The sequence below is a fragment of the Pleurodeles waltl genome, chromosome 10 (genome assembly GCF_031143425.1).
Source record: "Pleurodeles waltl isolate 20211129_DDA chromosome 10, aPleWal1.hap1.20221129, whole genome shotgun sequence".
Taxonomy (NCBI): Eukaryota; Metazoa; Chordata; class Amphibia; order Caudata; family Salamandridae; genus Pleurodeles; species Pleurodeles waltl.
In genome coordinates, this window is record NC_090449.1 from 773,486,173 (window position 1) to 773,501,933 (window position 15,761).

Sequence of the window (15,761 nt, forward strand, 5' to 3'; positions counted from 1 at the left end):
CTAAAGCACTTTGTATTGGCTGTGACTAACAGTGAGAATGGGCAGCGATGGCATTGTTGAAAAGCCGTGGTCACTCTATACCACACTTGAATGTTGAACTTACGTCTCCGTCTGGACCTGACCAGCCGGCTGAACAGCGGGGTGGGGGCCTTGAATGCCAAGGGCGGCCGTGAAGGTCGCGGCCCCGCCCGGACTCTCGTCCTCTGCGCATTCCGCCGCGCTCTGCCGGCTGACCCGAGCGCCCCACATGAATGCACGAGGGGAGGCTCGCCATTTCATGCTCTGCCTTTCTTTTGTTCTCCTTTCAGAAATGGACGTGAGACATATGAAAGAGAAAATCGAAATGGACCAGAAGACGATTGAGAAGGTACTCAGATGTTTGACGTTAAATAATGACTTTCCATAGCACACTGATGACTTTCTCATCTCAGTTCATTGTACAACCCCAACGCCCCTAAAGCATGGAACAAAGGGCAAAGCTGTTATTACGTGTTTAGTGCGTCCCATTTACACTTCCTATGTTTACTTACAAGTGTCTTCGCGTCTACACCCTCTCTGTTATTTAGAACAGCGGCGAAGGTGCTTTTGGGGGAAATTGATAGTATTTTTTATTTTTCACAAAAATGTGAAAGTGAAATAGAACTTAGTACAGTGATTACGCTTTTTCCAACTCCCACACTGTTACCGTCTGCCTCCATCAAAACACTGCTAACGGTCTCAGTGATCAGAAATGGTTTGTTTAGTTAACTATTTGATTCTTATGATTTTTTACCGGCTCAAACGTTATGCCTTCATGGAGGGCCGCAGCTATCATTACTGCAGCAGGTACAGTGGCACCGGGGCGCGAGGCGTAAGGTGACCAATGCACCTCACCTGTGACTGTATTGTATTTCCCGACAAGGGGTACAGGGCTCATTTTCCTTCGTTGCTTTCGGGACCGGGGCCTCCTCACTGGCCTCTATGTATGAGAACAATTTGCTAAATGAATCTATGAATGCATTTTGAAATGCCACACGTGGCATTGTGTTTAATACATTTTCTTTTGTACAGTGCAGCCGATTAAATTATAAGTGGTCGTAATATAAGAGATACCAGTCCAGAGGGGGATACGACGTCTTACTCATTTGTAGACTTCATTGCACTCCGAGCAGTCGATTTAGACAGCTACTTACTGCGCAGGCACAGCCGAGAAATCCAATGCCAGTCGCTCGCTATCAGTGCAGTGTTACAGAACAATGCATTGATGCTACCACACGGGGAATGTGAAGGATAACTCTTTTAGCTGGAATGCTACTCGTGCCTGGATGTGTTGCAGAACAATTGGTTGTGAACAGGACGTGTGGCGATGGACCTATGGCAGGAAAAAGGCCAAGCGCATGCAAACGGCAAGATAGAATGCATTCTTGGGCTGTAATATCGTGTTCTAATCAATAGGAAAGAGTTTGAGTTTGAAGCCAAAGCAAAAACGTTAAAAGTGGATGTTTCTACTGGACACATTTTAAAATAATATCGGTGTTAAAATTATGTTACCAATTTACATTAAAACCCATAGTTCATGCTTTGGTGTTTTTTTTATTTTGTGACATATAACCTTACAATATCAATAAATATTCATGGGCTTATACTTGCAAAAAAACTACATCTATGGCCATAATTTCCATTTACTGCTATTATATATATATATATTATTGTGGAATGGGCCAGCGGTTTTCGGTGCTGAAGAAAGTATTAACACTGAACTTCTTATCCTGCTCAGGGTCTGACTCCACATAGTCCGTTATACACTTACAGCTATAGTCTGTATCATCAATAATGTCATCAGTTCAGTCATTAATGATGCCATGATTTATTGGTAAGCTGGCCCTACTAATGATAGTAATATAACATGTGTGTTGCCTTGAAATCATGCTTTATATGTACTGGGTACAGAACACTGCTGATGGCGAGGCCCTGTGCCCTGTAGAGATGCATGTGGTACAAGCAGTACAATCCTAGATGTGACAGAGACTTCTAGTCTCTGATTCCTTCCGTTAGAATTATCCCCAGGCTTCAGACTGGATCTGTGATTTTTTTCATGCACAGTACTCCTGTGCCCCGATAGGTGGCATCATTCAGCTTGCCTGGGATTGCTGGTGTTGTCCTCGCCGGAAGCAATGTTCATGGTGCCTATATAGGTGCCACCCCAGCACACTGATATCAGTACATTTCTTTTTGTGCCAGTCAATGCAGATCTGGAGAAGAGCTACCCCCAGTCACGTTTTGAGTGGGATTTTTTCAAACCTTTTGTCGAAGATTTTTGAGACATTGTCTTCTGGTGTGGCAGGGATGTGCATGAGGAAGGAAGGCTGGTTTCCACCCCTGTGGCACTTGTTACTGGCAAATGTCAGTAACGGTCCCACACTTCGTCTTCCTTTTGTGCCTTGAGTGCTACCGCAACACCAAGACCTGCTTTGATTGTCGCACCATGCACCTCAAGGCCTTGAGGGAATGAGGGAATGATCCCTCAAGCTCTTTGCTGCTCGACACATGATACCATAACAGTCTCAATCTCGGTTGAGAGGAAGGTCCTGGGATCGGTTGCAGAGCTATTCCAGGCACTCTAGGTCACAATTGAAGTCGCCCAGGTGTTCAGGTATGTCTCACAAGCATGAGAAGAAAGACATTTCGAAGAGGCCTTCGACCTCACCCTGTCCATTGAAGTCATCTGATGAGACGCATGAATGTCGGCATTTGATGTCTGGCTCCATGGTTGGGCCAGGGCCATCTCCATGCCTCCCTCAGTTTCCTGAAGGTGGAGTGACCCCCGCCTAACTTTGAAAGTTTTATGAGGCCATTCACCTCATATTTGGGCGTCCCATCCCTCCTGGTGCACCCTCAGGCCCCTCAGGTCCAGAAAGTGAAAAACTCTTAAATTTGTTTTTCACTATTGCAAGGACTATCTCTCCCATAGGCTAGCATTGGGATTATCTTGAAACATCCTTTAAGTGTAATTTCCCATTGACAAAAGATAGAAATATGCAGTTTGGTGTCTCTGGACTCCCAATTTAAAATTACAACTTATGGTGCAGTCGGATTTTAAATTGTAAGTCTGAAAATGCCACTTTAAAAAGTTGGCATTTTCTTACTTTTACCACTCTGTGCCTATGCCTGTCTCTGAATTCATATATGGGGTTGTTGACAGCTGAGCTTTGTGCATTCCCTCTAGACAGTCACACACAACAGGAGGTTGCATGTGACATTTGCATCCTGGAGGTCCATCACCAGGCTGATGGGCCTTCCTGGGCCAGATGGGTTGGAAGAGTTGACACTTACTTCTGAATAGGGTTGTGCCTCTCCTCACACAAAAGGCTGCATACCCCCCTGTGGAGTGTTTGACGCCAGGGAAGTGAAGGGCAGGGACCTTGTGGTTTTCAAAGACCTCCTTTGAAGTCTTCCCCACTTCAAGCACATTTGGGTACAAGTACTGGACCCCATTCCACAGCAAATCAGATCTCTATTGGAACCAAGGACACTCTGCCAGGAAGAAGGACTGCTGTGCTGCCAGGAGAGGCCCCTACTGTTTTTCCGCTGGCAGGCTCACCCCCAGCGTCACCCTTGGATCTATGGACAGGTCCAGACTGATGCTGGTCGATCCACCTCTACCTTCCCTAGCACCCGGTCAATTGCCAACATCCCTGGCGCCGCCGACACCCACTGGTGGTGCTGTACCCATACTCATCCTGACTCTGACATAAAGCCTGATGGACGTCATCCAAGGCCAACTCCAGCCCCGACTGGAGGCATCCTTTCCAGGCCGGAGCCTGTGCCAAATTCCTATGGGATAGGACTTGTGGATGGTTGGGAGGGGCCACTGCACTCTGATGATTACCAGCCCCTAGATGTCACCAGGACACTTAGTGTGAGGATCTGGCAGGTGCCAATGGTCTGGACACCTCCCCAGATACTGGCTTGGTCCCTCCTCCCACCTTGGCTACGGAGGAGGAAGCCTCATTTGTTATGTTGGTGAGGAGGGCGGGGGAGGTTCTGGATCTGCAGCGGCTCTCTGTGGTGGTCAAGATGAACATCTCACCGGAGGTGCTTCAGTTGGGAGTGATCCTATCCAAACCACTTCCCGTTTAACAAAGCACTCACTGACTTCTTACCCAGGGCCTGGTCCAAGCCCTGCACAGGGGCTCCTGTGAATAGAACAATTGCCTGCCCTCATTGCCCCACCCCAGGGGACCCTAACTTCTTCACCCAGCACCCTACCTCAGAGAGCTTGGTGGTCCAAGCATGCACTTCTAGAGTAAATCCTGGCACATTCCGTACCACTCAACATGACAGGGTACCAAAGAGGCTGGATACCTTGGAAAAGAAGATGTTTTCTTCCACCAAGCTGGTACTGTGATCGGGGTACTCCACATGCCTTTTGGACCAATACCCCCATTCAGTCTGGGACTGTGTTGCGCAGGTCCTGCCTATAGGCTCAGAGGAGGCCTGAGCCAAACTCTCCCAAGCTATTGCTGATGGGAGGGACACAGCTAAGTTCGCCATACACTGTAGGCTGAATACAACCAACTCACTAGGTGTAGGAGGCTGGACTGGCTTGTAGTGAGTACCAAGGGGTACTTGCACCTTGCACCAGGCCCAGTTATCCCTTATTAGTGTATAGGGTGTCTAGCAGCTTAGGCTGATAGATAATGGTAGCTTAGCAGAGCAGCTTAGGCTGAACTAGGAGACGTGTGAAGCTACTACAGTACCACTTAGTGTCATATGCACAATATCATAAGAAAACACAATACACAGTTATACTAAAAATAAAGGTACTTTATTTTTATGACAATATGCCAAAGTATCTTAGAGTGTACCCTCAGTGGGAGGATAGGAAATATACACAAGATATATATACACAATAGCAAAAATATGCAGTATAGTCTTAGAAAACAGTGCAAACAATGTATAGTTACAATAGGATGCAATGGGGAAACATAGGGATAGGGGCAACACAAACCATATACTCCAAAAGTGGAATGCGAACCACGAATGGACCCCAAACCTATGTGACCCTGTAGAGGGTCGCTGGGACTATTAGAAAATAGTGAGAGTTAGAAAAATAACCCTCCCCAAGACCCTGAAAAGTGAGTGCAAAGTGCACTAAAGTTCCCCTAAGGACAAAGTAGTCGTGTTAGAGGAATAATGCAGGAAAGACACAAACCAGCAATGCAACAACTGTGGATTTCCAATCTAGGGTACCTGTGGAACAAGGGGACCAAGTCCAAAAGTCACAAGCAAGTCGGAGATGGGCAGATGCCCAGGAAATGCCAGCTGTGGGTGCAAAGAAGCTTCGACTGGACAGAAGAAGCTGAGGTTTCTGCAGGAACGAAAAGGGCTAGAGACTTCCCCTTTGGTGGACGGATCCCTCTCGCCTTGGAGAGTTGTGCAGAAGTGTTTTCCCTCCGGAAGGACGCCAACAAGCCTTGCTAGTTGCAAATCGTGCGTTTGGCGTTTTTGGACGCTGCCGGGGCCCAGGAGGGACCAGGAGGTCGCAAATTGGACCTGAAGAAAGAGGGGACGTCGAGCAAGACAAAGAACCCTCACTGAAGCAGGTAGCACCCGGAGAAGTGCCAGAAACAGGCACTACGAGGATGTGTGAAACGGTGCTCGCCGAAGTTGCACAAAGGAGTCCCACGTCGCCGGAGACCAACTTAGAAAGTCGTGCAATGCAGGTTAGAGTGCCGTGGACCCAGGCTTGGCTGTGCACAAAGTATTTCCGCCGGAAGTGCACAGGGGCCGGAGTAGCTGCAAAGTCGCGGTTCCCAGCAATGCAGCACAGCGAGGTGAGGCAAGGACTTACCTCCACCAAACTTGGGCTGAAGAGTCACTGGACTGTGGGGGTCACTTGGACAGAGTCGCTGGATTCGAGGGACCTCGCTCGTCGTGCTGAGAGGAGACCCAAGGGACCGGTAATGCAGCTGTTTGGTGCATGCGGTTGCAGGGGGAAGATTCCGTCGACCCATGGGAGATTTCTTCGGAGCTTCTGGTGCAGAGAGGAGGCAGGCTACCCCCACAGCATGCACAAGCAGGAAAACAGTCGAGAAGGCGGCAGGATCAGCGTTACAGAGTTGCAGTAGTCGTCTTTGCTACTATGTTGCAGGTTTGCAGGCTTCCAGCGCGGTCAGCAGTCGATTCCTTATCAGAAGGTGAAGAGGGAGATGCAGAGGAACTCGGATGAGCTCTTGCATTCGTTATCTGAAGTTTCGACAGAGACCCTAAATAGCCAGAAAAGAGGGTTTGGCTACCTAGGAGAGAGGATAGGCTAGCAACACCTGAAGGAGCCTATCACAAGGAGTCTCTGACGTCACCTGGTGGCACTGGCCACTCAGAGCAGTCCAGTGTGCCAGCAGCACCTCTGTTTCCAAGATGGCAGAGGTCTGGAGTACACTGGAGGAGCTCTGGACACCTCCCAGGGGAGGTGCAGGTCAGGGGAGTGGTCACTCCCCTTTCCTTTGTCCAGTTTCGCGCCAGAGCAGGGGCTAAGGGGTCCCTGAACCGGTGTAGACTGGCTTATGCAGAATTGGGCACATCTGTGCCCAACAAAGCATTTCCAGAGGCTGTGGGAGGCTACTCCTCCCCTGCCTTCACACCATTTTCCAAAGGGAGAGGGTGTCACACCCTCTCTCAGAGGAAGTTCTTTGTTCTGCCATCCTGGGCCAGGCCTGGCTGGACCCCAGGAGGGCAGCTGCCTGTCTGAGGGGTTGGCAGCAGCAGCAGCTGCAGTGAAACCCCAGGAAGGGCAGTTTGGCAGTACCAGGGTCTGTGCTACAGACCACTGGGATCATGGGATTGTGCCAACTATGCCAGGATGGCATAGAGGGGGCAATTCCATGATCATAGACATGTTACATGGCCATATTTGGAGTTACCATTGTGAAGCTACATATAGGTAGTGACCTATATGTAGTGCACGCGTGTAATGGTGTCCCCGCACTCACAAAGTTCAGGGAATTGGCTCTGAACAATGTGGGGGCACCTTGGCTAGTGCCAGGGTGCCCTCACACTAAGTAACTTTGCACCTAACCTTTACCAGGTAAAGGTTAGACATATAGGTGACTTATAAGTTACTTAAGTGCAGTGTAAAATGGCTGTGAAATAACGTGGACATTATTTCACTCAGGCTGCAGTGGCAGGCCTGTGTAAGATTTGTCAGAGCTCCCTATGGGTGGCAAAAGAAATGCTGCAGCCCATAGGGATCTCCTGGAACCCCAATACCCTGGGTACCTCAGTACCATATACTAGGGAATTATAAGGGTGTTCCAGTAAGCCAATGTAAATTGGTAAAAATGGTCACTAGCCTGTTAGTGACAATTTGGAAAGAAATGAGAGAGCATAACCACTGAGGTTCTGATTAGCAGAGCCTCAGTGAGACAGTTAGTCACTACACAGGTAACACATTCAGGCACACTTATGAGCACTGGGGCCCTGGGTTACCAGGGTCCCAGTGACACATACAACTAAAACAACATATATACAGTGAAAAATGGGGGTAACATGCCAGGCAAGATGGTACTTTCCTACACTAGGCAGAGCAGTTTCATCGTTGGTGGCCCTTAGGCGCGATGCCTGATTGAGAACCACTGTTTTTTTGGGGCATGTCCAGGCCTTGCTCACGGGCATACCTTTCAATTGTTCCACTCTTTTCAGAGACAAGACTAACTCAGCACTGGAGCACTTTAAGGACAGCAGGGCTACGGCCAGATCCATGGTCCCTCGCTAGCCCCAGTACACCTTTTACTCCTTTCATGGCCACAGAAAGGGCTTCTAGGCGCATCTCTACCTGCCCAGCCACCATGGCCCATTGGCATCCCAGCAACTGTGTGACTGAGGACACAGTACTTATAGACCTCTTGGGTCACGTAGCCAGATGTTGGGACAGTCCGCCACCCCCTTGGCAGCTACAGCCTCCAAGCCTCTTTAGTTTGTCCTCTGACCATCATGGGCATCAAGTGGGAGGACGTTCCCCCATCACCTGCATCATTGGAGGTCGATAACATCCTACAGCTGGGTTCTGCAGATTGTCTAAAGAGGCTACTCCCTCCCCTTTGAGACTACCCCTCACCCATGCCACCCACTTGTGAGAGAAATCCAAAATGCTAACGCTTTCTCAAGTCCTGTCTGCTTGGACCTGGGAGACTGAATGGTAGCGTGGACTTGCAGGACACATACTTCCACATTCTCGTCCTGCCTGCCCACAGATGTTACTTGGGGTTCACAGTAGACCACAAGCACTTTCAGTTTGCAGTGCTCCCCTTCAGTCTTACCAGTGCCCTTAGGGTATTTACCAAGGTGATGGCAGTGGTCGCAGCTCATCTGTGGAGGTCAGGGGTGCCAGACTTCCCCTATCTCAATGACTGGCTGTTGAAGGTGAGCTCGGCTCAAGTGGTCGCCTTCTACCTCCAGACAATGGCAGACATCCTACATTCATTGTCAGATGCTCACTTTCATCGATGTCCTGGACACAGTGCAGTTTCAGACCTATTCTCCTGAACTGCGAGTTCAGGATATTCAGGCTATAATACAGATATTTCAGCCTCTATCCTTGGTTTCGGTGAGACTGACTCTGAGCCTGCTCGGCCTCATGGCCTCCTGTATCCTGCTAGTGATGCATGCCTGTTGGCATGTGTGGGCTCTGCAGTGGGAGCTGACTTTCCAGTGGCTGCATCATCAGGGGAATCTCTCCAACATGGTCCAAATCTAAGACGGCATGGCAAAAGATCTGCAGTGGTGGTGGACCACCCGCGATTGGGTCAGCAGCAGATTTCTCTCCCTTCCCCATCCTGATCTGACAGTAGTGACAGATGCGTCACTCTTGGGATGAGGTGGCCCTCGGGGAGAAGTGGAGATCAGAGGACTCTGTCACCAGTGGAATCCAGACTCTAGATCAACCTGTTGGAGCTCTGTGTGATTCGATTGGCACTGAAAGCCTTTCTACCCTCCATCCAGGGAAAGCTAGTGCAGTTGTTCATAGACAACACCACCGCCATTTTGCATTGAAACAAACAGGGTGGGTTGTGGCCATGGACCCTCTGTCAAATGGCCCTGCACTCCTGGATATGGCTGGAACGGCAGGGCATTTCTCTGGGGATTCAGTACCTGGCAGGCTCCATGAACGCCAAAGAGGACAAACTCAGCCGAAGATGCCTAGCAGATCACAAATACCATCTCCAGCCAGAGGTGGTGCCTGGTCTCTTTCAGCATTGGGACGTGCAATGGTTAGATCTGTACACCACCTCAGATAAAGTGCAATGTCAGCAGTCCTGCGCACTGGAGTTTCCAAGGCAGCTTTCCCTTGGAGACACTTTTCGCCTTGAATGGAGCTTCTGCCTCCTGTACGCCTCACTGCCCATAGAAGATCAGGAATGACTAGGCCCGAGTCATCCTTGTGGCTCCGGAATGGGCTTGGAGAGTCTGTTATCCCGAGCTGTTGTGTGTGTCCGTCAGTCCTCCCATTGGGCTGCCTCTTTTGGAGTATCTTCTGTCACAGCAGCAGGGTGGGGTTTTCCACCCAAACCTTTGAACACTCCTCCTTCATGTGTGGAGATTGAGCTGCTACAGTTGATAGCTTTCAACCTTCTGCTTGAAGTCTGTAATGTTGTTTTGGTTGCCTGGCATCCCTCCACAAAGACGGTATACGCTATTCGGTGCAGCAAGTTTGTGGGATGGTATACAGCCAAACAGGCTGACCATTTATCTGCACCCCTTTCCCAAATTCTTATGTTTTGTCGTATCCTTGCTCAGTAGGGCCCTTAATTGGGCACGTTGAAGGGTTATTTATCTGCCATGTCTGCCTTCCTTCGACTGCCATTTCAGCTTTCCTTCAAGTCCCCTATTTTAAGTAGGCTCCTTAAGGGTATGCAGCACATGTTTCATCTAGCTCCCTTCATTATAACTCAATGGGACCTTAACTTGAATCTTACCTTTCAAATGGGGGCTCCCTTTGAGCCGCTTCATACCTGCCCTTTTAGGCTCCTCACCATCAAGATGGTCTTTCTGGTGGCAATTACATATGCCCGGGGGGTTAGTGAACTACTGGCGCTGTCATCTCAGCCTTCATATTTCTCTTTCTTCCCAGACAAACTGGTAATTTGAACTCAAGCATCCTTCTAGCCGAAGGTAGTCACCCCATTCCATGTAGGCTAGTCCATCACTTTGCCTACCTTTTATGCTCCGCGTCAAACCTTCTAAGGAAGAGGAGAGACTCCACTGGCTGGCCCCAGAAAGGGCTTTGCCTTTCTTCCTTAACAGCACAAAACCATTCTTTGTGGGATATGTTGGAGCCAAGAAAGGAAAGGCCATGCATAAACCAACCATCTGCTGATAGGTTATACTCTGCGTTAAGATCCGCTACACATTGGCCAAGAAGCAACACCAGAGATTTGTATGCTAATTCCACCAGAGCAAAGGCTGCAACCACTGCTTTAGCACACAAAGTTCTGGTTCTGGACATCTGCCAAGCAGCAACATAGGCCTCGCTGCACATGTTCACCAAGCACTACTGCATGGACAGTCAGATCCGTTGCGATGGGCACTTTGTATGCAGTCCTGCAGGGCTTTCTGGTCTAAGTGGTGTTTGCAGAGCCTCCTCCGGGGAGGCATTGCTTGGGTATCAATTCTAAGATAGGGAATCGAAGGCTAAAAGTCTCTTTCAGATGAACACGTTACTTGCCTTATTTGGTAGATGCTCTGTCTAGCCACATATTCCTTTCCCACCCACCCCCCACTCTCCCCACTCTGTGAACAGATTTGTAGGTACAGGGCTATTCCTGTTCAGATCCCTAGTTCCACACACCAGTGGTCAGTGTTCTTTGTGACTCCACGCTCCTGGCGTGAAAAGTCACAAAAAGAAACTGACATCAGCTTGCTGGGTGGCGTCTATATAGGCACCATGCTTGCCACTTCCAGTGCGGACGACTCCACCCGGAGTCGAACATCGCCACCTACTGGTGTGCAGGGGTACTGCTTACGAAAAAAAATCCAGATCCAATCTGGTGCCTGGGGATAATTCTAAGCTAAGGAATCTGCAGCTAGATAGAGTCTCTACCAGACAAGGTGTTACCAAAGGTAAGTAACTTGTTCTTTTATGCCATTTATATAATACCACCCAGGGCTAGTTTTAGGTACAACAGTCTTTGTTAATGCTCCCCCCAATAACTTCTGCTAGAAATTGGGTCACTAGTTGGCAGAGGTATGCACCCTGTCCAAGTTGGGACCACAATCCTAGTTAGGGTGAGTCAGATACACACCCTAAATCAACCTGTGCTCACCCTCCGGTAGCTTGACACAGAGCATTCAGGCTTAACCTAAGAGGCAATCTGTAAGTATTTGTGTAATTACAGTAACACAGAGAAAGACACCACAAAAGACTGAACACCAGATTAGAAAAATAGATAATATTTATCTGATTAAAACAAGACCAAAACAACAAAATCCAATAGGCAGAAGTCGAGATATTAATTTTTAAAAGTTAACTATGAAAACAGTGCTTAGAAGTCACTAGTGGTCAAAAGATTTCTCAAAGGACCAGTGCAAATCCAAAATCCAGGTTGGCTTCAATGGAGGGCAGACTGGCTACAGAACCCGTGCATGGTCCTCTGAGCAGTACCTTTGATGGAGCAATGCATTGACTGCGAGGATACGATGCGTCAGTATTTTCACTGCACTCGGGAGTGTCCTCAGGCTCCATGGAAGTGAGGCGATGCGTTGTTGTTGGGCCATGCAGAGCGTCGTTGTCGGGCGGAACAGACTGTGAATCCGTCGTCAAGCAGCTGCTGCATCGCTGTCGGGTATGCGATGCGCCAACTTTTCTGCCACACTCGGGGCGATGCCTTCCTTTTTGTAGACTTTAGCTGGAGAACCCACTTCTGAGGCCCAGGACTGAGGGGGCACCTCAGGCAAGGGTAGGATTCACAGATGGCAGCACCAGGAGAGTTGCAAGCAGTCATTGATGTCTCTGAGACCATAGAAAAACAGAGGGCAAGCCCTTGGATGTTCTTGGGTTCAAGGATGTAGAGAGTCCAGTCCTTCTCACTGCAGGCAAAGGCAGCAGGCAGCAGGCCAACACAGCAAAGCAAGTAACAAAGTGGCAATTCCTCCTGGCAGAACAGCAGTCCTTCTTCCTGGCAGTGTCCTTGGTTCCAGTAGTTTCTTATTTGCTGTGGTTTGGGGTTCACTACTTATGCCCAAATGTGCCTTTGAAGTAGGGGAGACTTAAAAGGAGGCATTTGAAAATCACAAGGTCCTTACCCTTTCCTTCCCGACTCCAGACACTCTACAGGGGTAAATGCAGCCCATTGTGAGAGGAGAGGCACAGCCCTATTCAGAAGTAAGTGTCAACTCCTCCCATCCATCTATCCCAGGAAGGCCCATCAGACTGGTGATGACTATCAGGATGCAAATGTCAAGACCCAAGCTCCCTTTATGTGACTGTCTAGAGGGAATGCACAACGCTCAGCTGTCAACAATCCTAGACGTGTATTTAATGACAGGCAGAGGCACAGAATGGTTGAAGTAAGAAAATGCCAACTTCCTAAAGGTGGCATGTTCAGATTTGCAATTTATAATCTGACTTCACCATAAATTGTGATTTTAAATCCACCAAACCCCATATTTCAATCTTTTCCCAGTGGGAAATGACACTTAAAGGATGTTTTAAGGTAATCCCAATGCTAGCCTACGGGAGAGCTAGACATTGCGATAGTGAAATACTAATTTAAGAGTTTGTCACTATCTGGACATGTTAAACTTGAAAGTGAAGGTCCAACTTTTTAAATGCACTGTTCCCTGTCCTTTCGGCTAACTAGGGCCTACCTTAGAGGTGACGTACATGTAATAAAAAGGAAGGTTTGGGCCTGGCAAATGGGTGCACTTGCCGGGTCAAATGGCAGTTTAAAACTGCACACACATGCCCTGCAGTGGCAGGCCTGAAACATGTTTGAAAGGCTACAGTAGTGGGTGGCACAATCAGTGCTGCAGGCCCATTAGTAGCATTACATTTACAGGCCCTGGGCACATATAACGCACTTTACTAGGGACGTACAAGTAAATTAGATATGCAGTTGTGGGGAAGCCAATGATACCATGTTTTACAGTACTGCGCACCTGTGCTTTAGCACTGGTCAGCAGTGGTAAAGTGCCCAGAATCCTAAAAGTGAGCAAACAAGAGGTCAGAGGGCAAGACATTAGGGGAACCCACACCAAGGATGCCAGGTCTAACAGTGCCATTTTCCACAGATTTCCTCACTGCCCCCCTCCAAAGGTGCCCCTTATTTCTCCATAGCCTCTCTACTACTTTCTCACATTAATTTAATTTGTTTTATAGGACTACTCAAAACATTGGAGGATGTTAAAGCAGTTTACCCCACACTGTCATTATATAGAGAAAGTGAATCATTCAAGGTGTAGGTGTCTTGTGTCATGTATAGAGGTAGGCAGAATATTTGTAGAGTGCTTGGACTGGAGAAGCACAAACTCAGGATTTTATATATCACACACAGACTGACATTGGCTTTACTAAAATACAATTTATTTGTACCTAAACAAATCCTTTTTAGCAATTGTAGGATAATAAAAGACGGGAAAAACATAAGGTTGAAAGCTTTTGTAATGCAGTTTGTATGAAGTGTTTTAGTGCCAGCTCATAGCTCACTTTTCTGTATTAGCATGATTGTACTTTATGAACTGCATGTAACATAAAGTAGGGAGAAAGTGCACAGCTTTCTGTAGCCAATAAAAATGGGGTTCTACAAAAAGGCAAAAAATTGGGACAACCATGCGGAAAGGGAAAATTTCCAACAGAGTCCCCTCCACGAACCAAAAGCCAGGGTAGACTAATCAACACTTGAGGGATTTCTCTGCTTAGGAGGTAGACATGGACAACATGCTTCTTCTCGCAGTCCAAGACATCTGGGGGGACCACCACCATCCTTAAGGGGACACACTCTGTGCATTGTAGGGGTCTCCCTGGGGTAGGTCTACTGTCCTCTGTCTCTGTGACAGTGTAAGCAGCACTTCCAGGTCAGACGGAGCCTTATCTAGGTCATTCTTGGGGTGCTCCTCTCCCAGAGAACTTAATCCCTGACCTACAGGTCCTCCCTCTGTGGATGGCCTCCACCCTCCTACCCTTTCTTATCCATTTGGGCTGTGGTACTGTCTGTTTGGGAGCAGCACCTCCAGAAATCTGTGTTCTTGGGGCACCCTGGATGACTGCCCTACCCAGCTTTTTTCTCTCCGGTGGGAGCTCATTGCCAAGGATCCAGTCAATGGCCATTTTGTGGCTGTCAGTGACCCTCCTGTGGGCCACAAGTCCTCCATTCCAGGGATACCAGGGCCTTAGGGCAGAAAAAGTTCTGCCAATGGGTTTGGGTTACCATACCTACTTGTCCTGGCAAATACTGCTCCAAGGAAGCCAGTTTGCCACAGCCATGGTCTTGCTGGCACTGGTATTCCTTGAAGTAGTGACAGGAACCCTGTTGAATGTAATCTGATGAAAGTGATGACCCCACCCTCAGGGACCACTAGTTTACCTTCAGGCATACTACTTGTGCATACTCTACCCACTCCTCCAGGGGACAGGCTCTCCCCCAGGCCACATTTCTACTATTTTTTGTGCTTTCAGCCTTCTTCCAGTTAGTGACATAAATAGGTATGAAACCAATGGTGGATCCCGGGCAGCTAAACATTTCTGAAAAATAGACAAAATTCAGAATTCAGAAAGGGGTCATTTGTGTAGATACTTCAAGATTTTCCTACAGAACGTAACAGTTGAAATAAAGAAATATTGACATTGAGTTGCAAGAAACAGCCCTTTCTGACCATGTTTTCTTCTTTAACTTTTTCCAGCTATAATAGATCTTTGAAAGCAATATACTGTTATGTTTGCTGGACCCTCCTGGCTGCGGGGATATATATGTCTTGTAGCTTCATCAAGAACCCAAGCTACTCAGAGCCAATAAATGAGCTGCACCTTGCTATGGGTTTTTATAGTATACCGGGTATACAGCAAATCATTTGGTAAAATATAAAGAGTGAAAAATAGGTATCAAGGAAACCTATGTATTTATGAAATGGGCACAAGATAAGGAGTTTAGAAACATTGGTTATTTGCACATCTCTGAATTCGGGGGTCCCCATACTAGCATGTGAATTACAGAGCATTTCTCAAAATGACTTCTTTCTTACAAACTGCCTTACATTTGGAAGACAAAACTGTAGAGAAAGATAACTGGCAATAACACTTGTTCTTCTGTTTTGTGTTCCCCTAAGTCTCCTGATAAAAATGGTACCTCACTTGTGTGGGTAGGCCTAGTGCCCGCGACAGGAAACGCCCCAAAATGCAACATGGACACTTCCCATTGTTCCATTGAAAGATGATGTGTTTATTTGCAAAGTGCCTAGCTGTGGATTTTGGGCTGGAGCTCAGCCGGCACCTAGGGAAACCCCCCCAAACCTATACATTTATGGAAAGTAGACAACTGGGGGGATTCAGGATGGGGTGACTTGTGGGGCTCTCACTGGGTTCTGTCACCCAGAATCCTTTGCAAACCTCAAAATTGGCCTGAAAAAACACTCTTTCCTCATATTTCAGTGCTGCAAACTTGTGGAATCTGAGGGAAGCCACAAACTTCCTTGCACCCAGCATTCCCTCAAGTCTCCCAATAAAACTGGTATCTCACTTGTTAGGCAGGCCTAGTGCCCGTGACAGAAAATGCCCCAAAATGCAACATGGA

The 15,761-nt window shown here is 48.0% G+C and overlaps 1 long non-coding RNA gene across 1 annotated transcript in view; it reads left to right on the forward strand.

Moving 5' to 3' along the window:
• Positions 1–234: 234 nt before the first annotated feature.
• Positions 235–15,761, forward strand: part of LOC138260815 (uncharacterized) — a 169,812-nt gene continuing 154,285 nt past the window's right edge. Inside the window, exon 1 of the long non-coding RNA XR_011199008.1 lies at positions 235–367. This is a non-coding gene — a long non-coding RNA (uncharacterized lncRNA). The remainder of the gene's footprint in view (positions 368–15,761) is intronic.